Source organism: Pristiophorus japonicus, chromosome 14 (assembly GCF_044704955.1).
Source record: "Pristiophorus japonicus isolate sPriJap1 chromosome 14, sPriJap1.hap1, whole genome shotgun sequence".
Classification (NCBI taxonomy): Eukaryota; Metazoa; Chordata; class Chondrichthyes; family Pristiophoridae; genus Pristiophorus; species Pristiophorus japonicus.
This window is the reverse complement of record NC_091990.1, coordinates 25197946-25220967: the sequence shown is the minus strand read 5'-3', so window position 1 is coordinate 25220967 and position 23022 is coordinate 25197946. Positions and strand designations below refer to the sequence as shown.

At 47.0% G+C, this 23022-nt stretch overlaps 1 long non-coding RNA gene across 1 annotated transcript; it reads left to right on the top strand.

Moving 5' to 3' along the window:
- The first annotated feature begins 301 nt into the window (after nt 1-301).
- Nucleotides 302-21123, top strand: LOC139279323 (uncharacterized). Its single transcript, XR_011596445.1, has 3 exons — nt 302-405; nt 11531-11648; nt 20570-21123. It is a non-coding gene; the product is annotated as an uncharacterized lncRNA (long non-coding RNA).
- The last annotated feature ends 1899 nt before the right edge of the window (nt 21124-23022 follow it).

Genomic DNA, 23022 nt, shown 5'->3' with positions numbered 1-23022 from the left:
TATCTATTTTTGCTCCTCACAGTCAAATCCACATCAGTGGAATTCTGACATAAAGCACTGGCTGGCAATACAAGTTGTAAGAGCATTCGGTAACCAGTGATGCCTAAACTGTGTCTAATTCAGAAACTGTGTGTGAGTGTGTGTTTTTCTCAAAGTAGAGCTTTACGAGTTTCTTTTTATTCCTCTCGATTCCTGCATATTTCTTGACGACCTTATTTGGTTGGTTTCCGCCGAGCTCAGCTCCGAGGTGCAGGATTCGGAGCTGTCGGGGTTTTGACTCATCATTAGGTTGGATCGGCAGTTGAGATCGCCACGATGCTCGGCCCGGTGACAATGAACAAAATCCTGATCTGTCTTCTCATCTCCTACATCACGGTTTGCGAGGGCGGCCATGTAACCACCCAGGTACGGAGACACACACTCTCTCTCTCTCTCTCTCCAGTTAAAATCCATCTATTAATATTATTTCAGGAATGCATTTGTTAATAATGTCAAATTCACATGAAATTACCGTTGTTTAGAAGCTGAGAACGCGCAGGAGAAATGATTGTCCGGGTTGTAGTCAGCTCCGTGCTGTGCTTAGACAAGGCGGTGGTGGACGAGCGAATTAAACCGTGAGGCAGGCTAGGGACCTGTAAGAAGAAAATCGATAGTAATATAACGGTCTGAAGTTTACTTTCCCCTCATGTGCGGGTATCTCAGAACTTGCTGTAATCTTTGAGACTGTTTCCCATTCAAATATCTGAGAAAACTTAAGGTGGATGTATTCATTTAATAAACGGTAAAGTTGTTGAAAGGAAGGTTTTTTTTTATTTAAACGATCTCTCAGTTACAGAATAGGTAGCTGAACCCCTCCGCAGTTTGAAACTCTTCCTCCCCGCCTGGTTCTAAATCCTCTGATTCTCCGAATACTGGCTGGGCTAAATTATTTTTACGGACCATGTTCCCATTTTGGCACTGTGTTTGAGGGCACTCTAAATTCAGCCACTGAACAATAGATAAACGTTGAAAACTGGTCCCTTATTCCTGGGGTTGAAGCAGATTATCTGATTCATAACGGATTCGGATCAGTGGTCACGGGACACTGGGATTCGAGAGCCACTCTGTAAATATTTCACCTGCAATTCAAATCTGTGAAATCAGCAGGAGAGAGCCGCCTTCAGACTGATTCCAAACCACAGGTTGTAGTGCTTCGATTCCTTGGGCGAGATGGGGCTTCATCCATTCTTACTTAATCTTAAATGTAATCTTTTTCAAATGCTTGCATCTTGCTGTCTGCCCTTTCTGTCAGTGGGTTTACATAAGAACATAAGAATTAGGAACAGGAGTAGGCCATCCAGCCCCTCGAGCCTGCTCCGCCATTCAACAAGATCATGGCTGATCTGGCTGTGGACTCAGCTCCACCGTAACCCTTAATTCCCTTATTGGTTAACAATCTATCTATCTGTGATTTGAATACATTCAATGAGCTAGCCTCAACTGCTTCCTTGGGCAGAGAATTCCACAGATTCACAACCCTCTGGGAGAAGAAATTCTTTCTCAACTCTGTTTTAAATTGGCTCCCCCATATTTTGAGGCTGTGCCCCCGAGTTCTAGTCTCCCCGAACAGTGGAAACAACCTCTCTGCCTCTATCTTGTCTATCCCTTTCATTATTTTAAATGTTTCTATAAGATCACGCCTCATCCTTCTGAACTCCAGCGAGTAAAGACCCAGTCTACTCAATCTATATGCACTTGAAATGCTGTAACCTACAAGGCTACGGATCAAGAGCTGGAAAGTGGAATTAGACTGTATAGCTATTTGTCGGTCGGCACGGACACGATGGGCCGAATGGCCTCCTTCCGTGCTGTAAATTTCTATGATTCTATCTGATTCCCCTACTAGGGAGGTAGACCAATGAATTTCAGTGAGACAGTGTCCATTTATTTTTCACTCTTTCCCCCGCCTCACCATCTGGAGATAGTCAACTTTCATCATCAGTAACGTGAATTTCAGAATTTAAGGCGCGATCCTGTCCAAACCTCCCCTATTTGAGATGTCAGTCAGTCAGGGCTTGGCAAAAGTGTGAGAGTGCCAGTCAAAAGAAACACGGGTCTAGCTTTCATTTTTAACCTTTTTTTCAGTGACTGGATTTACAGAGCACTGTGCCACAATAGGAACATGGTCCGAAAAGTAAATAAACCCAGGCAATAGTAGGGGAATCAGATAGAATCATAGAAATTTACAGCATGGAAGGAGGCCATTCGGCCCATCGTGTCCGTGCTGACCGACAAAGAGCTATACAGTCTAATTCCACTTTCCAGCTCTTGATCCGTAGCCTTGTAGGTTACGGCACTTCAAGTGCACATCCAGGTACTTTTATAATGTGATGAGAGGTTCTGCCTCTACCACCCTTTCAGGCAGTGAGTTCCAGACCCCCACCACCCTCTGGGTGAAAAAAATCCTCCTCAAATCCCCTTTAAACCTTCTACCAATTATTTTAAATCCATACCCCTGATTGTTGAACCCTCTGCTAAGGGTAATAGGTCCCTCCTATGATTCGGAAAGTTCTGAAGGACTAATTTACTGTGTGATGCCTCGGAGCAGGATATCTGATCAGGGTGTGGAGCAGGATGTCAAACTCGCTGTAATCCTTGGGAAGATTGGGGCTGTTGAGTGGCGAGTGCTTGTGGCAAGATGCGGTGAATGTTTGTGGCGGAGGAGTGGCGAGGGATCGTGGCGGAAGTGCGACAGATGAGGATACGGGGCCCAGAAGCGGCGAGGGCCCAGGGGCAGCACAGGCCAGCCCACACTGCGATATGTGTGCGCACTAGGTCCTTGCAGCACAGCAGGTCTCCAGTCATCCCGGTTAATCCTTCCCACTGGATAAAGGCCTAGCTCTGCCAAGTCTGTGTGGTGGCTGATGTGCAACGGTCACCACACGTTAAAAAATTCCACGCACAGGCATCTTCCACCCCCTCAATTGCAGTTCAGGACTGGAACATCGGGTCCTTCATCGAAACATCTGTGAACTCGTGGAAGCAAGTCATCCTCGTCTGAGGGACTGCCTATGATGATGATGATGAATCTTTGAGTGGCAGTAAAAGGGGCATGACATTCAGAAACTTGTCTTCTTAGAATCAAGGTGTGGGGCGGGGAGGTTTGCAAGATAATTGTTGGCCCTCTCATGCTCCACAACCCTGCCCTGATATATACAGGCTGTTTGGTTTATAAACTGACCGTGTTCTGAAGGACTAATTTATATGAATTTCCAAAATGAAAACCAAACACCTGCTTTTAAAATAGGAGCCTGTGTTTATCTCCACTTCATACTGTGCCTGGTAATGTGATAAAATGCAACATCCCCACCGACACCTGAGAGTCCCTGGCCAAAGACTGCCCTAAATGGAGGAAGAGCATCTGGGAGGGCGCTGAGCACCTCGAGTCTTGTCTCCGAGAACATGCAGAAAACAAGCGCAGGCAGTGGAAAGAGTGTGCGGCAAACCAGTCCCTCCCACCCTTTCCTTCAACCACTGTCTGTCCCACCTGTGACGGAGACTGTAATTCCTGCATTGGACTGTTAAGTCACCTAAGAACTCACTCTTAGAGTGGAAGCAGGTCTTCCTCAATTTCGAGGGACTGCCTATAATGATGATGACTTTGTCCAGTTCAGCTCGGACCTCTCCAGTGCTGTCGTTGGCAAATATTGACCACCTAGGTAGAAGCAGTTAATAATGTAACCGCGGAGCTGCCACTGTCAGTGATGGTCAATACGCCACTCAACCATTAGCTCCCACTGCCTTCTCCCCAACCCGCTTCCCTGCCCTCTCCCCGTACTCTTCCAACCTTCTCTCTTCCCTCGTCCCTCCCCTTTCCCCACCTTCTTCCCCGCCCTCGCCCGCACCCTCTCCCCCCGCCCTCTCCCCGCCCTCTCCCATCCTCTCATCCTGCTTTCTCTCCTGCCTTCTCCTTCTCCGCGCTCTCCCCCTGCCCTCTCCCCTGGCACCTCCCACCTCACCCTCACCCCGCCCTCTCCCACTCCACCCTTTCTCAGCTCACCCTCTCCCCAACCCTGTCGCACCGCTCGCTCTCGCCCACCCTCTCCCACCTCACCCTCTCCCCACCCTCTCCCACTCCACCCTCTCCCACCTCACACTCTCCCTCAGCCTCTCCCCAACCCTGTCGCACCGCTCGCTCTCACCCACCCTCTCCCACCTCACCCTCTCCCCACCATCTCCCACTCCATCCTTTCCCACCTCACCCTCTCCCCCACCCTCCTCCCTCACCCTGTCACACCTCCTGCTCTCGCCCCACCCTCTCCCATTTCACCCTCTTCCCCAACATCTCCCCCCAGCTTCTATCCCATTCTCACCCTAACCTCTCCCCCGCCCTCTCCAACCTCTTCCCTGCATTCTATCCAGCCTTCTCCCCACCCTCCCCACCGTCTACTCACTCTCTCCCCGACCTCTTCCCGACCTCTCCCCCACCCTCTCCCACCGCCCTCTCCCCCACCCACCTCCACACTTCCTCACCGCCACCCTCCCACCACATCATCTCCCCCAACCTCTCCCCCGCCTTCTACCCCATTCTCTCCCCCGCCCTCTCCAACCTCACCATCTCCTCCCACCCTCTCCCTCTCTCCCTACCCTCTACTCCTCCTCTCCCCTCCCGTCCCTCCTCGCTCTCTCCCACATCACCTTCTCCTCCCACCCTCTGCCACCTCACCCTCTCTCCTCACACTACAGATCCCCAGACTTTCCCTCAATGTAAAGCACTTTGAGACTGCTTCCTGCATGCGAGGAGTGCTACTGAAATGCAAGTTGTAGATCGTAAAGTTCTGGCTACAAAATGGGTTTGTGTAATCATTTGTGCAAAGTGGGAGTCCCGGGGTGTGCCTGCATGGAGAGCTGGATATATGTTCCATGGGACCTCCCTGTAGGCAACGCCCTTAGGGACAAATAATTTACCTAATGAAATCTGAGAGGAGGGACGACACTGTTGGAATTCAGAAACTTAAGGGTCGATTTGAATCCTGTATGCCTGGCGGGACTGGTACGACAGGGGGTTAAAATAGTGGGGGTTTAAGATGGAGGGGGGTAGCAGTTAAGATGGCTGGGGAACAATGGATAGGGGTTGGGTTAAGAATGCGGAGGAGTTATGATGGTGGAGGTTTAAGATGGCTAAGGGTTCCGTTGCGTTCCTTCCCCGCCTCACAATCTTAATGGACCTCAGGTCAGGCAAATGTCATGATCCAATGATACAATTGGCATCGCAGCTCCATTTTAACTAAAAATCTGGAGAGGCTCACACAGCACCAAACCTGACAGTAATTCCTGGCAGGAGACAGCAGACAGGCCAGGAGAGGAATCCTTGTGGGTCAGGAGGAGCAGGAGTGTCACCCCCTCCCCCCCTCCCACAGCCAGTCCTTGGGCCTCCCTCAACCCCACTGCCTCTCCCTCCCAGGGCTGGTACAAATCTGTTCACCTTTGATGCACACTGGATGAGAGAGACACAGTTAGAAATGTGATTGTTTTTGTGCAAAGCAATAAAACTCAAAATTTAGAATTGAGGGTATTAAACTCCACCAACGATCTGCATTAACTCCCTCAACTTAACCTGGGATTGCTACAGTTAAACACATCCTATAAATGGCTTTAATTGACAAATTACATCTGAACCAATATAGATAATTTAATAGGTAAACCTATTAGATAACCGGTCAATTGTCTTGGATAATTGTCAGAGCGTATGTATACGGTCTCCTGTGTTGCCTGGATAATCTGTGTCATTGATCCAACAACAACAACTTGTATTTATATAGCGGCTTTAACGTAGTGAAACGTCCCAAGGTACTTTACAGGAGTATTATGCGATAAAAATTTGACACCGAGCCGCATAAGTAGAAATTAGCGCAGGTGACCAAATGCTTGGTCAAAGAGGTAGGTTTTAAGGAGTGTCTTGAAGAAGAAAAGAGAGGTAGAGAAGCGGAGAGGTTTAAGCAGTGAGTTCCAGAGCTTGGGGCCTAGGCAACAGAAGGCACAGCCACCAATGGTTGAGTGATTATCATCAGGGATGCTCAGGAGGGCAGAGTTAGAGGGGAGCAGACATCTCGGGGGGTTGTGCGGCTGGAGGAGATTACAGAGATAGGGAGGGGTCAGGCTATGGAGGGATGTGAAAACAAGAATGAGAATTTTGAAATCGAGGCGTTGCTTAACCGGAAGCCAATGTAGGTCAGCGAGCACAGGGGTGATGGATGAGTGAGACTTGGTGCGAGTTAGGACACGGGCAGCCAAGTTTTGGATCACCTCTAGTTTATGTAGGGTAGAATGTGGGAGGTCAGCCAGGAGTGCATTGGAATAGTTAAGTCTAGAGGTAACAAAGGCATGGATGAGGGCTTCTGCAGCGGATGAGCTGAGGCAAGGGCTGAAATGGCTGATGTTACGGATGTGGAAATAGGCGGTTTTAGTTATGCTGTGAATACGTGGTTGAAGGCTCATTCCAGCTAAATTCTTTTGCATAGACTTGGATTGGGGTGAGGTAGATTTCCTCTGGTTACTAACTATTTTTTAAGAAGCGTTCATGATTTCACTAGGAATAAACATAGAAACATAGAAACATAGAAAATAGGTTCAGGAGTAGGCCTTTCAGCCCTTCGAGCCTGCACCGCCATTCAATAAGATCATGGCTGATCATTCCCTTAGTACCCCTTTCCTGCTTTCTCTCCATACCCCTTGATCCCCTTAGCTGTAAGGGCCATATCTAACTCCCTCTTGAATATATCCAATGAACTGGCATCAACAACTCTCTGCGGCAGGGAATTCCATAGGTTAACAACTCTCTGAGTGAAGAAGTTTCTCCTCATCTCAGGCCTGAATGGCCTACCCCTTATCCTAAGACTATGTCCCCTGGTTCTGGACTTCCCCAACATCGGGAACATTCCTCCCGCATCTAACCTGTCCAGTCCCGTCAGAATCTTATACGTTTGTATGAGATCCCCTCTCATCCTTCTAAACTCCAGTGAATAAAGGTCCAGTTGATCCAATCTCTCCTTATATGACAGTCCAGCCATCCCTGGAATCAGTCTGGTGAACCTTCGCTGCACTCCCTCAATAGCAAGAATATCCTTCCTCAGATTAGGAGACCAAAACTGTACACAATATTCCAGGTGAGGCCTCACTAAGGCCCTGTACAACTGCAGTGAGACCTCCCTGCTCCTATACTCAAATCCCCTAGCTATGAAGGCCAACATACCATTTGCCGCCTTCACCACCTGCTGTACCTGCATGCCCACTTTCAGTGACTGAGGAACCATGACACCCAGGTCTCGTTGCACCTCCCCTTTTCCTAATCTGCCGCCATTCAGATAATATTCTGCCTTTGTGTTTTTGCCCCTAAAATGGATAACCTCACATTTATCCACATTATACTGCATCTGCAATGCATTTACCCACTCACCTAACCTGTCCAAGTTACCCTGCAGCCTCTTAGCATCCTCCTCACAGCTCACACCGCCACCCAGTTCAGTGTCATCCGCAAACTTGGAGATATTACACTCAATTCCTTCATCTAAATCGTTAATGTATATTGTAAAGAGCTGGGGTCCCAGCACTGAGCCATGCGGCACTCCACTAGTCACTGCCTGCCATTCTGAAAAGGACCTGTTTATCCCAACTCTCTGCTTCCTGTCTGCCAACCAGTTCTCTATCCACATCAGTACATTACCCCCAATACCATGTGCTTTGATTTTGCACACCAATCTCTTGTGCGGGACCTTGTCAAAAGCCTTTTGAAAGTCCAAATACACCACGTCCACTGGTTCTCCCTTGTCCACTCTACTAGTTACATCCTCAAAAAATCCTAGAAGATTCGTCAAGCATGATTTCCCTTTCATAAATCCATGCTGATTTGGTCCGATCCTGTCACTGCTTTCCAAATGCGCTGCTATTTCATCCTTAATGATTGATTCCAACATTTTCCCAACTACTGATGTCAGGCTAACCGGTTTATAATTACCCGTTTTCTCTCTCCCTCCTTTTTTTAAAAAGTGGTGTTACATTAGCCAACCTCCAATCCATAGGAACTGATCCAGAGTCGATAGACTGTTGGAAAATGATCACCAATGCATCCGTTATTTCTAGGGCCACTTCCTTAAGTACTCTGGGATGCAGACTCTCAGGCCCCGGGGATTTATCAGCCTTCAATCCCATCAATTTCCCTAACACAATTTCCCACCTAATAAGGATATCCTTCAGTTACTCCTTCTCACTAGACCCACTGTCCCCTAGTACATTCAGAAGGTTATTTGTGTCTTCCTTCATGAAGACAGAACCGAAGTATTTGTTCAATTGGTCTGCCATTTCTTTGTTTCCCATTATAAATTCACCTGAATCTGACTGCAAGGGACCTATGTTTGTCTTCACTAATCTTTTTCTCTTCACACATCTATAGAAGCTTTTGCAGTCAGTTTTTATGTTCCCTGCAAGCTTCCTCTCGTACTCTATTTTCCCCCTCTTAATTAAACCCTTAGTCCTCCTCTGTTGAATTCTAAATTTCTCCCAGTCCTCAGGTTTGTTGCTTTTTCTAGCCAATTTATATGCCTCTTCCTTGGATTTAACACTATTCTTAATTTCCCTTGTTAGCCATGGTTGAGCCACCTTCCCCGTTTTATTTTTAGTCCAGTCAGAGATGTACAATTGCTGAAGTTCATCCATAAATGTGATCTTTAAATGTTTGCCATTGCTTATCCAGTGTCATCCCTTTAAGTATCCTTTGCCAGTCTATTCTAGCCAAATCACACCTCATACCGTTGAAGTTACCTTTCCTTAAGTTCAGGACCCTAGTTTCCGAATTAACTGTGTCACTCTCCATCTTAATATAGAATTCTACCATATTATGGTCACTCTTCCCCAAGGGGCCTCGCACAACAAGATTGCTAATTAGTCCCTTCTCATTACACATCACCCAGTCCAGGATAGCCAGCTCTCTAGTTGGTTGCTAGACATATTGGTCTAGAAAACCATCCCTAATACACTCCAGGAAATCCTCCTCCACTGCATTGCTACCAGTTTGGTTCACCCAATCAATATGTAGATTAAAGTCACCCATGATAACTGCTGTATCTTTATTGCACACATCCCTTATTTCTTGTTTGATGCTGTCCCCAACCTCACTATTACTATTTGGTGGTCTGTACACAACTCCCACTAACCTTTTCTGCCCTTTGGAATTCAGTAGCTCCACCCATACCGATTCCACATCATCCAGGCTAATGTCCCTCCTTACTATTGCATTAACTTCCTCTTTAACCAGCAACGCCAGCCCGACTCTTTTTCCTCTCTGCCTATCCTTCCTAAATGTTGAATACCCCTGGATGTTGAGTTCCCAGCCTTGATCACCCAGGAGCCATGTCTCCATGATGCCAATTACATCATATCCGTTAACTGCTGTCTGCGCAGTTAATTCGTCCACCTTATTCCGAATACTCCTCGCATTGAGGCACAGAGCCTTCAGGCTTGTCTTTTTAACACACTTTGCCCCTTTAGAATTTTTCTGTAATGTGGCCCTTTTTGTTTTTTGCCTTGGGTTTCTCTGCCCTCCACTTTTACTATTCTCCTTTCTATCTTTTGCTTCTGCCTCCATTTTATTTCCCTCTGTCTCTCTGCATAGGTTCCCATCCCCCTGCCATGCTAGTTTAGCTCCTCCTCAACAGCACTAGCAAACACTCCCCCTAGGACATTGTTTCCGGTCCTGCCCAGGTGCAGACCGTCCGGTTTGTACTGGTCCCACCTCCCCCAGAACCGGTTCCAATGTCCCAAGATAGGAGACTTTCTTGCAGTCCTTAACATATAATACACTAGAGGAAATCTGCTGCCTCTCACTACCCTGCTCCTTGGCTGAATTGGGATAGTAGAGGGACTAAGGTTTCTACCAGACTAGTTTTCTGCCTATGAAGTTGGCTAATCCCAGTTGTTGAAGCTGTTCCAGATGTTCAGCTGAAATAAATGTTTTCTTTGTGCTCAATGGTGCTTTGACCATCATTCCACTGTTAAAATGTACGTGCTTCATTCCTAATTACTAATTACAGTGTTGGTACAAGACACCTTGCTTTTTCATCTGTTACTGGAGTATGTTAACATTCTCACATATCGCACAGACCAGAACTTCCTGGCAGCTGTTTGACTGGAAATACTTTCCACCATAATCTGCCGACTGTTGGGTTTAGTAGAATTTACAAACTCTGTACAATTCAACATCAACAAAATAATCGGCACCATGATTTTAATATTTATCCTCGAGTAATCTATTTGATAACCAGGGCTTTTCTGCAACTGCCCTCGCCAGCTTGCGATTTGACCCCTGTTCATTTTATCGGACTTGAGAAATCGTGATTTGCTGATGAAGAAGTGATAATTTCTGGTCAGTGTATCCATTGTTCTGCGCATGTCCACATGCCACATTTCAAAGGGTCAAAGGCAAAGCAATCTTTAAAAAAAAATTTAAAAAGCCAGTAAATTCATGCTAACTTCTGATCTGGAGCCAGAAATTTACAAATAACCACATTTGCTCTCTAACTGACCTACGGGTAATGTAGAATCATACAGAACCATAGTATAGTACAGCATAGGATGAGGCCATTCGGCCCACTGTGCCTGTGGCAGCTCTTTTAAAGAGCTATCCAATTAGTCCCACTCCCCCTGCTCTTTTTCTGTAGCCCTGTACATTTTTTCCCTTCAACTATTTATCCAATTCCCTTTTGAAAGTTACTATTGAATCTGCTTCCACCGCCCTTTCAGGCCGTGCATTCCAGATCATAACAACTCGCTGGTAAAACAAATTCTCCTCATCTCGCTTTTTGTTCTCTTGCCAATCATCTTACATCTGTGTCCTCTGGTTACCGACCCTCTTGCCAATGGAAACCGTTTCTCCTTTACTCTATCAAAACCCTTGATGATTTTGAACATCTCTACCAAATCTTCCCTTAATCGATAGAGGATATGGGGATAGGGCAGGAAAGTGGAATTGATGTAAAAGTTCAGTTATGATCTTATTGATTGGTGGAGCAAGCTCGAGGGGCCATATGGCCTACTCCTGCTTCTATTTCTTATGCTCTTAACTTTTTCTGCCCTAAGAAGAAAATCCCAATCTACTCCGGTCTCTCCACGTTACAAGTTCTTCACCCCTGATACAATTCCAGTACATCTCATCTGCACCCTCTCTAAAGGTACAGTTTTGGGCAAAACATTACAGGAAAGATATAAAAGCAATGGAACTGTTGTGGTGCCGATGCACTGGAGTGTTACCAGGGGTGAGGGATTATAACTCATGAAAGGTTGGTGTCGGTCCTACTCCACCTCGAGCCAGGCATCCGGCCTATCACGTCCCGGCTACTCTTAGACTGTCCTCTCTATCCCACACAGTCTGGGACAATGCCACTTAACTTTGAACAGGAAACAGAGACATTCCAATCAGCCTATCCCAATCCCTTCAGCTCTGCTCACAAAGCCCAGCCCAGTTCTCATGTTTACTGTACACTTGTTCTCTGTGACCCAGGACCCGCCAACATGCCCGATCAGCTCTCCGTTTAATTGTGCTCATCCCAGACGATTCTACGAGCCATTGCTTTTGTTTCCTGGGCATGTCTCGCTGTGATGTTAGCAAACACGCTCAGGTGAGATTCTTCTCTCGGTTATATTTTTGAAGGTGTTAATCTGTTGAAACAGAGGGATTTTATACCGTTTATACAGTTTTTTCTTACACATTTGGGGTCATTTTATCTTTGGGCAATAGCGTAAAACGGGCAAAATCGGAACCGTTTTATATCTGTCCCGACATTTATTTCCACTGACTTCACCCAAAGTCAAAATGACCCTATTGCTACTAATTGTACAACAACAGCTTGCATTTATATAGCACCTTTAACACAGTAAAACGTCCCAAAACGCTTCGCGGGAGCATTAGCAAACAAAATTTTACAGCAAGCCACATAAGGAGATATTAGAGCAGGTGAAAGAGGTAGGTCTTAAAGAGCCTCTTAAGGGAGGAGAGAGGTAGAGAGGCGGAGCAGTTTAGGGAGGGAATTCCAGAGCTCAGGGCCCAGGCAGATGAAGGCACAGCCGCCAATGGTGGAGTGCTGAAAACCAGGATGCAGAATTTGAGGAGTGCAGAGATCTCGGAGGGTTGTATGGCGGGAGGAGGTTATAGTTTTAGGGAGTTCTTATGAAATGTGGTCATTGTTGTAATGTAGGGAAATTCAGCAGCCAATTTGTGCACAGCAAGATCCCACAAACAACAGTGAGATAAATGGCCAGATAATCGGGTGCATGTGAATTTATGCTCGGAACAATGCAAATTAATCACTAGGATTACACCCTAACACTGCGCTGTCTGACACCGGTGCTGGGAATGGTGGGTCAGAGGTGAAGGAGCGGTGATAATGCTGCTGTTTAAATATTGCTAATCACATGGCTGCTCCTTTCCAAGGGACGTGTGGAGACTGCACCTAGTGGTGAAGGGTGTAACTATTCTCTGCTGACACGCTGCTCCCTGCTCGTTGCCCACTCGGCTGCAGCTTCTATGGTTGTTTTATAAGAAACGGGAGTGAGTAGGCTGCAGATCTAGTTTCTTCTAGCTGATTATAGGTTTCTCGTGCCAATAACTGACCCCACCCACCCCCTCCCGAGCTCTTCGAAACATTCATTCCATTTTATAAAGAACCGAAAACGGAGACTCAAAACGAGCCGTGCAGTAACAAGACAGAAAGGAAGCACTTCTCGTTGCGCACAGGAGCTGAGACAGGCACGGGTCCTTCAACAAGGAGGCAGGAATGAGCTGACAGCTCTGAGCCAAGATGTACCGAAAGTTTCAGTGGGGAGCTGTATAAGAAATGTCGTGAGGTGACCAATACTGAAAACAGGCTTTGCGTGATGTTTGAAGGATTTCATTTTAATGCACCCTACCCCAATCCAAAGTGAGCTGAAGATCTGGAGTTGCTTTGTTCTCGGCTCCTCGCAGGGTACCCAGCCAGTCAGGTAACCGGCTAATATTTATCTTCAGCTCTCTCTCTCACACACACAGTGATAACTCTCACTGGGGTACAGGTCCCCTCCTCTCCTGAAGGTGCTGACTCTCACTAAAATCTGGTTCCACAGTCATGACACCCTTAGGCCCCTCCTCCAGGTGTCCATCCTTTAGGTGTAAGGCTGGACAAGCTCTTTGACCATGGGGGCTGTCACACACAAGCCGAATCGGGTCCTTGCCTCGAACTCTCCAGCACGGGGGAGAGAGATATGTCATTGGATGTAATCAGGAGCAGGAATATTGGCTTTTCTCCCACTCCCTGACCCAGGAGGGATGACGCCAAGTGTAGCACCTCATCTACCCTGGCTCAGGTAGCTAACCCAGGACACACATGTGATAGAACACAAGACCTTCTGATTTGTGTCACTTATGGTGGGACCATTCAGAGAGTTCCCTTAGAAATCTTTTAAGATATAGACGAGGCATATGGAATTACACAGAATTTACAGCACAGAAACAGGCCATTCGGCCCAACTGGTCTATAGTGATAATGTTCCACACGAGCCTTCTCCCACTCTACTTCATCCAATTCCATCAACATATCCTCCTATTCCTTTCTCCCTCGTGCACTTATGTAGCTTACATTTAAATGCATCTATGCTATTCTTAAGTGATCTCCAGAGTGAGAGAAACTCTCAGTAGCTTCTCTCTGACTGCTTTCCCCACTATTAGTCTGTCACATTATTAAACCGTGGTGGGTTCGAGGCAGTGCAACTTGTACAAGGTCTGTCCGTGGGACAGGTGTCGACAGCAGGGTTTTGCACAGACTGCTGCTGTTAATTGTTTACCGTGCAATGTAAGAATAGTGTGAACTGATTCTGCAATGGGGTTCTTCCTACCTGCTGCCTTGCAACTGCCTAATGAGAGCTACAAGTCTGTGAGTTCAGGTCTACCATTACAACAACAACAACTGGCATTTATATAGCGCCTTTAACATAGTAAAATGTCCCAAAGCACTTCACAGGGGCATTATCAGACAACATTTGACACCAAGCCTCATAAAGGAGTTATTAGGACAGGTGACCAAAAGCTTGGTCAAAGATGTAGGTTTTAAGGAGCATCTTAAAGGAGGAGAGAGAGGTAGAGAGGCGGGAAAGTTCAGGGAGGGAATTCCAGAGCTTAGAGTCCAGGCAGCTGAAGGCAGGGCCACTAATGGTGGAGCAATTAAAAGTGGGGAAGCTCAAAAGGCCAGAATTGGAGGAGCGCAGAGGTTTTGGTGGGTTGTAGGGCTGGAGGAGGTTTCAGAGATAGGGAGAGGACAGGCCATGGAGCTTTTGAAAATAAGGATGAGAATTTTAAAATTGAGGTGTTGCTGGACCGGGAGCCAAAAGAGGTCAGCGAGCACAGGGGAGATCAGTGAATAGGACTTGGTGCGAGTTAGGAAATAGGCTGCCGAGTTTTGGGTGAGCTGAGGGTGGAAGATGGGAGGCTGGCCAGGACAGCATTGGAATACCTCTGTATAAATTAATCCAATGCCACATGCCCAACATTTCTTCCAGTTCTTAGTTAATCAACATTTTCAAATTGCAAGTGACACTGGGAAGAGGAATGCAACACAACAGTAAGATGAGTGTTGTACAAAGATTGAACGCTGCAGGACTATATCCTCGTGGATGTGTTTAAATAACTACTTGGGTGGGCCATGAGCGACCATGTGGCCAGAACCAAGGATGAATTTTAGAGAAACCGAACACAAAAATTGTGGCTGAGGAGAACGATTCAACATTATCTATTTATTGTTAAATGTTTTGTATATGCCAACCACTTCCTGCCCATAAACATTCATTTCTGTAACACATTTTAATTTGTAATGGAAAACCCCACAGAAACATGTCAAAACTTCTGTCATGGTTTTTTAATGAACCAATTCTATCATGCAGAATACTTATAGAAAACACCCATATGCTACACACCCAAAATGTGTACACAGGTACACATCCATATGCTGCACACAGATAATCTGTTTTAGTTGGTTAAGGGGTGGATATTACATAGAAACATAGAAAACATAGAAAATAGATGCAGGAGCAGGCCATTCGGTCCTTCGAGCCTGTACCACCATTCAATATGATCAGGGCTGATCATGCAACTTCAGTACCCCACTCCTGCCTTCTCCCCATACCCACTGATCCCTTTAACCGTAAGGGCCACATCTTACTCCCTTTTGAATATATCCACTGAACTGGACTCAACAACTTTCTGTGGTAGAGAATTCCATAGGTTCACAATTTTCTGGGTGAAAAAGTTTCTCCTCATCTCGGACCTAGATGGCTTACCCCTTATCCTTAGACTGTGACCCCTGGTTCTGGACTTCCCCAACATCGGGAACATTCTTCCTGCATCTAATCCCGTCAGAATTTTATATGTTTCTACGAGATCCCCTCTCATTCTTCTAAATTCCAGTAAATATAAGCCTAATCAATCCAGTCTTTCTTCATATGTCAATCCTGCTATCCTGGGAATAAGTCTGGTGAACCTTCGCTGCACTCCCTCAACAGCAAGAATGTCCGTCCTCAGATTAGGAGACCAAAACAGCACACAATACTCAAGGTGTGGTCTCACCAAGGCCCTGTACAACTGCAATAAGACCTCCCTGCTCCTATACTCAAATCCTCTCGCTATGAAGGCCAACATGCCATTTGCTTTCTTTAATGCCTGCTGTACCTGCATGCCTACTTTCAATGACTGATGTACCACAAAACCCTGGTCTCGTTGCACCTCCCCTTTTACTAATCTGTCACCATTCAGATAATAATCTGCCTTCCTGTTTTTGCCAGCAAAGTAGGTAACCTCACACTTAGCCACATTGCACTGCATCTGCCATGCATCTGCCCACTCACCTAACCTGTCCAAGTCACCCTGCAGCCTCTTAGCATCCTCCTCACAGCTCACTCCACCACCCAGCTTAGTGTCATCTGCAAACTTGGAGATATTACATTCAATTCCTTCGTCCAAATCATTAATGTATATTGTAAATAGCTGGTGTCCCATGATGAACCTTGTGGTACCCCACTAGTCACTTCCTGCCATTCTGAAAAGGATCCGTTTATTCCTACTGTTTGCTTCCTGTCTGCCAACCAGTTCTCTATCCACGTCAATACATTACCCCCAATCCCATGTGCCTTAATTTTACACACTAATCTCTTGTGTGGGACCTTGTCAAAAGCCTTTTGAAAGTCCAAATACACCACATCAACTGGTTCTCCCCTGTCCACTCTACTAGTTACATGCTCAAAAAATTCTAGAAGATTTGTCAAGCATGATTTCCCTTTCATAAATCCATGCTGACTTGGACTGATCCTATCACTGCATTCCAAATGCACTGCTATTACATCTTAACTAATTGATTCCAGCATTTTCCCCACTACCGATGTCAGGCTAACCGGTCTATAATTCCCTGCGTTCTCTCTCTCTCCTTTTTTGAAAAGTGGGGTTACATTAGCTACCCTCCAATCCATAGGAACTGATCGAGAGTGCATGGACTGTTGGAAAATGACCACCAATACATCTACTATTTCTAGGGCCACCTCCTTAATTACTCTGGGATGCAGACTATCAGGCCCTGGGGATTTATCGGCCTTCAATCCCATCAATTTCCCTAACACCATTTCCTGACTAATAAGGATTTCTCTCAGTTCCCTCAGTTCCTCCTTCTCGCTGGACCCTCGGTCCCCTAATATTTTGGGAGGTTATTCTTGTCTTCCTTAGTGAAGACAGAACCAAAGTATTTGTTTAATTGGTCTGCCATTCCCTTGTTCCCTATATTGGCAAGGAAACTGGGAGAACTCCCCTGCTCTTATTCAAAACAGTGCCATCAGATCTGTTACATCCACCAGAGAGGAGAGACGGAGTTTAACATCTCCTCCAAAAGATGGCACCTCCAACAGTGGAGCACTCCCTCAGCAGCCTAGATTATGTTTCTGGAGTGGGGCTTGAACCCACAACCTTCTGCCTCAGAGGCGGGAGTGCTATCCTCTGAGGCATGGTTGACAGCAAATGTTGCCCTTGTGTGTGGGTGACCAGAACTGGGTATGGTCCTGACGGAAATGATTGGCTAGAGCTCTGCATTGCTTCAGTTGGATCTCCTCTGATTTTTCTATATATAATCTTCAGCATTTTGTTTGCTCTGCGGAGACTTCTGGAGATATGGGGCAACATGATTGGTTTCTCTCCCCCGCCTCACCCCCGCCCCCCCATCTCTCTCTCAGTGGTACGGTTTGCACCTGCCCTCTCGAATCACACCCAAATCAGAAAGGAGGTTTGTGGGCAGGAAGTGGTCGCCGTATGAAAAACTTCTAATAATAAATAGATAACGTTGAATCTTTGTCCTCAGCCCCAATTTTTACTGTTTGTTTTTTCCTGTCGTCTGATGCATCCTCGGTTCTGGCCTCATGGTTGCACACGGGCCACCCAAGTAGTTATTTAAACAGCACCATTATCCCTTTTGTTCTTTCCTATCCCCTCGCTCCTCACCCTCTGCTTTCCCTGCCCTTGCACTTGCTTAAAACTTGTTAAATCTCTAACTTTTGCTCGTTCTGATGAAAGGTCATCGACCTGAAATGTTAACTCTGTCTCTCTCTCCACAAATGCTGCCCGAGCATTTCCAGCATTTTCTGTTTTTATTTCAGATTTCTAGCATCCACAGTATTTTGCATTTGTTCTGGTTATTTAAAGACATGGACAGGCATAAAGTCCTGCAGTTTAATAATGTTACTGTTGTTCTCCATGTGTCAGTGCTGGCTTCCTAGTTGACCACGGAGACCATCACGCTAACCCTGATGGTGGCAGAGGCATGAAGTCACTTTTGGAATAGATCGGGAAGCTGACTGACTTCCTGCTGTAATCAATGACTGGCTAACAAACCTGTGTTCCCAAAAAGCACATATTTCAAGGCCCCTGCCTTTGGCTCGTGTAGAGAATAACAACAACAAACTTACATTTATATAGCACCTTTAATGTAGTAAAACATCCCAAGGCGTTTCACAGCAGAGTTATCAGACAAGATTTGACACCGAGCCACCTAAGGAGATATTAGGGCAGCTGACTGAAAACTTGGTCAGAGGGAGGCTTTAAGGGGCATCTTAAAGGAGGAGAGAGAGATGGAGAGATGGAGAAGTTCAGGGAGGGAATTTCAGAGCTTAGGGCCTAGGCAGCTGGAGAAATGGCTGCCAATGGCGGAGTGATGGAAATTGAGGATGTGCAAGATGCTAGAATTGGAGGAGTGCAGAGATTTTGGAGAGTTGTAGGGCCAAAGGAGGTTACAGAGATAGGGAGGGACAAGGCCATGGTGGGATTTAAAAACAAGGATTTTAAAATCGAGGCATTGCCGGACTGGAAGCCAATTTAGGTCAGCGAGCACAAGGGTGATGGGTGAATGGGACACGAGTTAGGATATGGGCAGAAGAGTTTTGAATGAGCTCAAATTTATGGAGGGTGAAAGGAGGGACACCAGCCAGAAGAGTATTGGAATAGTCACATCTGAAGGTAACAAAGGCATGGATGAAGGGTTTCAACAGCAGATGAGCTGAGGCATTTAACACCAGTTGAATATCCTATTCCTGTGTTTTAAATTCTATGTAATTTTCTTAACGGGCTGCTAATCACAGGGAAGAACAGGCAATCCTGGATTGTCCATTAAAAGAGGAACTTCAGCCATAACCTGGCCATTTCTGTGGTCCAGACACGACCCTTTTCAAGGTGGGGCATTCGATAGTGATTGGAAGACAGGGAGCCGTGGCTGAATTTCCCCTCCATAGTGCAGGGATGTTATAGCTCCTGCCACTGACCTGACTGATTTACCTCAGCACAGACCAAGAGGTGGAACTGGGTTTTCCCTGGTCTGGGTGATTCAATGCCCATAGGCTTCAGAAAGGATGTCTGAGCATGTTTTTAAAGGAACTCTGCCTTGGTTTGTGGTTGAATTCTGGCCAGTATCATACCCCCATTCCCAGGGCTTGGAGCAGCAGCAGAGGTAATAAGCTGCACCTTTGGGAGACCCAGATGTTGCCTTTACTCAAAACGCTGGGTCACAGGGGAGTGTTTCAGTAAGAAAAGAAAGTCTTTGTATTTATATAAGGCCTTTCATATCATCAGGGTGTCCGAGGGGTTGCCAACTCTGGCTGGTTGTATTCCTGGAGGTTTCAATAGCGACCCTGTGCTTTGTACACCTGCCCCACAAAAATAATTCCAAACTGAGCTCTGCTGGGCCTCTCGTGCTCTCTCGCCCACGGAACGGATCAGAGTGTGTCTGCTGCAGCCTCTCACTACTTCCCAATTGAAATGGCAATCTGGGTCCTTGAACCGACTTGCGTATTAAAAGAAAGAAAGACTTGCATTTATATAGAGCCTTTCACGACCACTGGACGTCCCAAAGCATTTACAGCACTTTTCTTTCGAAGTGTAGTCACTGTTGTAATGTAGGAAATGTGGCAGCCAATTTGCGTACAGCAAGCTCTCACAAACAGCAATGTGTTAATAATCAGATCATCTGTTTTAGTGATTTTGATTGAGGGTTAAATACTGGCCAGGACACCGGGGAGAACTTCCCTGCTCTTCTTCGAAATACTGCCATGAAATCTTTTATGTCCACCTGAGAGAGCAGACGGGGCCTCGGTTTAATGTCTCATATGAAAGATGGTACCTATGACAGTGCAGCACTCCCTCAGCACTGCACTGGAAGTGTCAGCCTAGACTTTTGTGCTGTTGTGGGTTCAAGTCTCTGGAATGGGAATTGAACCCACAACATTCTGATTCAGAGGCGACCATTCTACCCACTGAGCCATGGCAGAGCTGACCACCTAGGGTTACCCCCTTTGTTTTGGACATATTGCTGGAGGTGTCATCACAGGACCTCCTGCCTCCAAGCGCCCTTCCCCCACACTCCCGCCATTGATCATCCAACACATCCATCTTCGTGGTACCTCGCCACCACACTCCCGCCATTGGTCGCCCAACATGTCCATCTTCGCGGTGCCTCGCTCCCACACTCCCACCATTGGTCGCCCAACACGTCCATCCTCGTGGTGCCCCGCCTTCCTACAGCCAATTGGGAAGTGAAAAAACTGTTTGTTACCCAATTGGATGATTCTTTACTGACAGTCAAATGGCCTTTATTCCACATCTCCAATATTTTTATAACTACTAAACAAAATTGGTCAAAGAAAATGAAAAATAACGCATTTTTTTAATGCACCCTGTGAGTTTTTTTCTCCTGGGTTTTTGCTCACAGCAGTGTCCTGGAGTTAAATTTTCAATTCCGGGAGACTCCAGGACAATCCTGGAAGGTTGACAACCCAATGGTGTCCCAAGGCATCTCACAGATATTACTTTTGAAATGCAGTCACCGTTGTTTTGTAGGCAAAATTTGAATTCCTAATTTCGAAATATTTTTCTCTGTTTTCTTAAATGTTGGTTGTCTAATATTGACCCGAGCTGAATTCATTTACGGGTTTATAAAACTCCCGGGCTGAAATCTGTTTTGCCTTTTGCTCATTTTCCTTTTTCTTTCTGTAGGTGAACGTGTCAGAAATAGCACCTGCAATGATTACACCCAAGCCAGCAGGCAGCGGAACTGTCGGATTTAACCCAGCCACTGCCACGCTGATGGTTCTGTCCCTTATTCCAGTCTTCCTGCAGAGAGTGCTCTCCTAACTCAATGGCGCAGGCGGCCACCTTCAACTCTCTCATCAGTCACCATGGGGACCATTCTGCACAGCCAATATCCAATTTCCGACCCACTCTCAAGATTCATTGCTGACTGGGGCCTGTCACTCTCTCCTCAGCCTGTCTCCCTACACCCATTCCCCCCACACTTATTTTCCACTCATCCTTTCACTCTGGCCTGCAAAGTAGTTGGAACCTACAAATTCGTTGTTGTCAAGAAGGGAGAAAAATAATTGAAAGAAAACCAAAAACACTGCAAATGATGTGGATCTGCCACCTTATTAGAGGCCGAACACCTCCTCCCTCCCATGTGACTGCATTTTATTACTTTTCTGGCATTCATGTGATGTGTCAGCATTTGATATAAAGACATGGTTTTTCATAACAATAAATGGTTTCGGTGCTGTGCCTACATGGGTGTGTCCAGTTGTTGGTAGTAATTTCTGTGTCTGGCTTGTCTGTCCTCACAGCGAGATTTTACGGATTTGTTGATCAGTGACCGTGCTGACTGGTTCCCGCGAGATCCTTGCCTTAACTCAGAATTATATCCATTTTCTGATTGATGGACGTGCGCTTACATTTGATAAATAGATCCACTGATCGCTCTGCAGATATAGGTCGGGTTAGTGTGGTGGTTACGTTGCAGGATTAATAAACCTGAGAACATAGCCCATTGGGCGAGACAGTGTCGGGGGAATGGGGTTAAAATACCGGGATTGAGCAATCCAACCATATTCCAGTCCATTTTTATAAACCCAAATCAGTCCATTGATGAGACTGCCGCAAAAGGCAGGCAGAGGCCTAATTAACATTTAAAATCGCTTCACGATGGCATTTTCAACGCCACGACTTAAACTTAACTATCGTTGAGTTGGGTTCCCATGCTGTGGGGATTCTGCGCTGTGGGGTCCCATGCTATGGGGGTTCTGCACTGCGAGGGTCTCACATTGTGAGGGTTCCTGTACTGTGGGGGTCCCACTTTGAGGGTTCCTGTGCTGTGGGGGTCTCGCACTGTGGGGGTCCCGCATTGTGCGGCTTCTTGTGCTGTGAGGGTCTCGCACAATGAGGTTTCCTGTACTGTGCGGGTCCCACTCTGTGGGGGTTCTGTTCTGTGGGCGTCCCACACTGTGGGGGTCCTGCACTGTGAGGGTTCCTGTATTGTGGGGGTCCCGCTCTGTGCGGGTTTCTGTTCTGTGGGCGTCCCACTCTGGAGGTTCCTATGCTGTGGGGGGTCCCACTGTGGGGATTCCTGTACTGTGGGCGTCCCGCTCTGTGTGGGTCCCGCACGGTGAGGGTTCCTGTACTGTGGAGGGTCCCGCGCTGTGGGGGTCCCGCGCTGTGGGGGTCCTGCACTGTGAGGGTCTTGCACTGTGGGGGTCCCACGCTGTTGGGTTCCTGTGCTGTGGGGTCTCGGCAGCAGGTCTGAGGGCGGAGGCACAGACTGGTCAAGGTAAGTGCTGAAGATCAACTCCTTCTAGCACTCCTCGTGGGCCAGGAGGCCTCACTCGGACATCTCGGATTACCTCCTCACCCCCCCCCCCCCCGCCCTAGTGCGTCTGAAATCACTTTACAGCCAGTGAAGAACTTTTATTTTTAAAGTGGAGTGCATAGCAAGATCCCACACACAGAAACGAGATAACTTTTGGTGATATTGATTGAGCGATTAATATTGGCTAGGACATCGGGGAGAACTCCCCTGATCCAAATAGTGCAGTGGGATCTTGACATCGGTTTAACGTCTCATCTGAAGGACAGCAACTCCGACAGTGCAGCGCTCCCTCAGTACTGACCCTCCGACAGTGCAGCATTCCCTCAGTACTGCCCCATTGACAGTGCAACGTTCCCTCAGTACTGCACCTCCGACAGTGCAGAGGTCCCTCAGTATTGCCCCTCCGACAGTGCAGCGCTCCCTCAGTACTGCCCCTCTGACAATGCACTGGAAATCAGCACTGCCCCTCCGACAGTGCAGTGCCCTCTCAGTACCGCCCCTCCGACAGTGCAGCGTTCCCGCAGTACTGCCTCTCTGACAGAGCAGCACTCCCTCAGTGCAGGCCCCTCCGACAGAGCAGCACTCCCTCAGTACTGCCCCTCCAACAGAGCAGCACTCCCTCAGTACAGGCCCCTCCGACAGAGCAGCACTCCCTCAATACTGTCCCTCCGACAGAGCAACACTCCCTCAGTACATAAGAACATAAGAAATAGGAGCAGAAGTACGCCATACGGCCCCTCGAACCTGTTCCGCCATTCAATAAGATCATGGCCGATCTGATCATGGACTCAGCTCCACTTCCCCACCCGCTTCC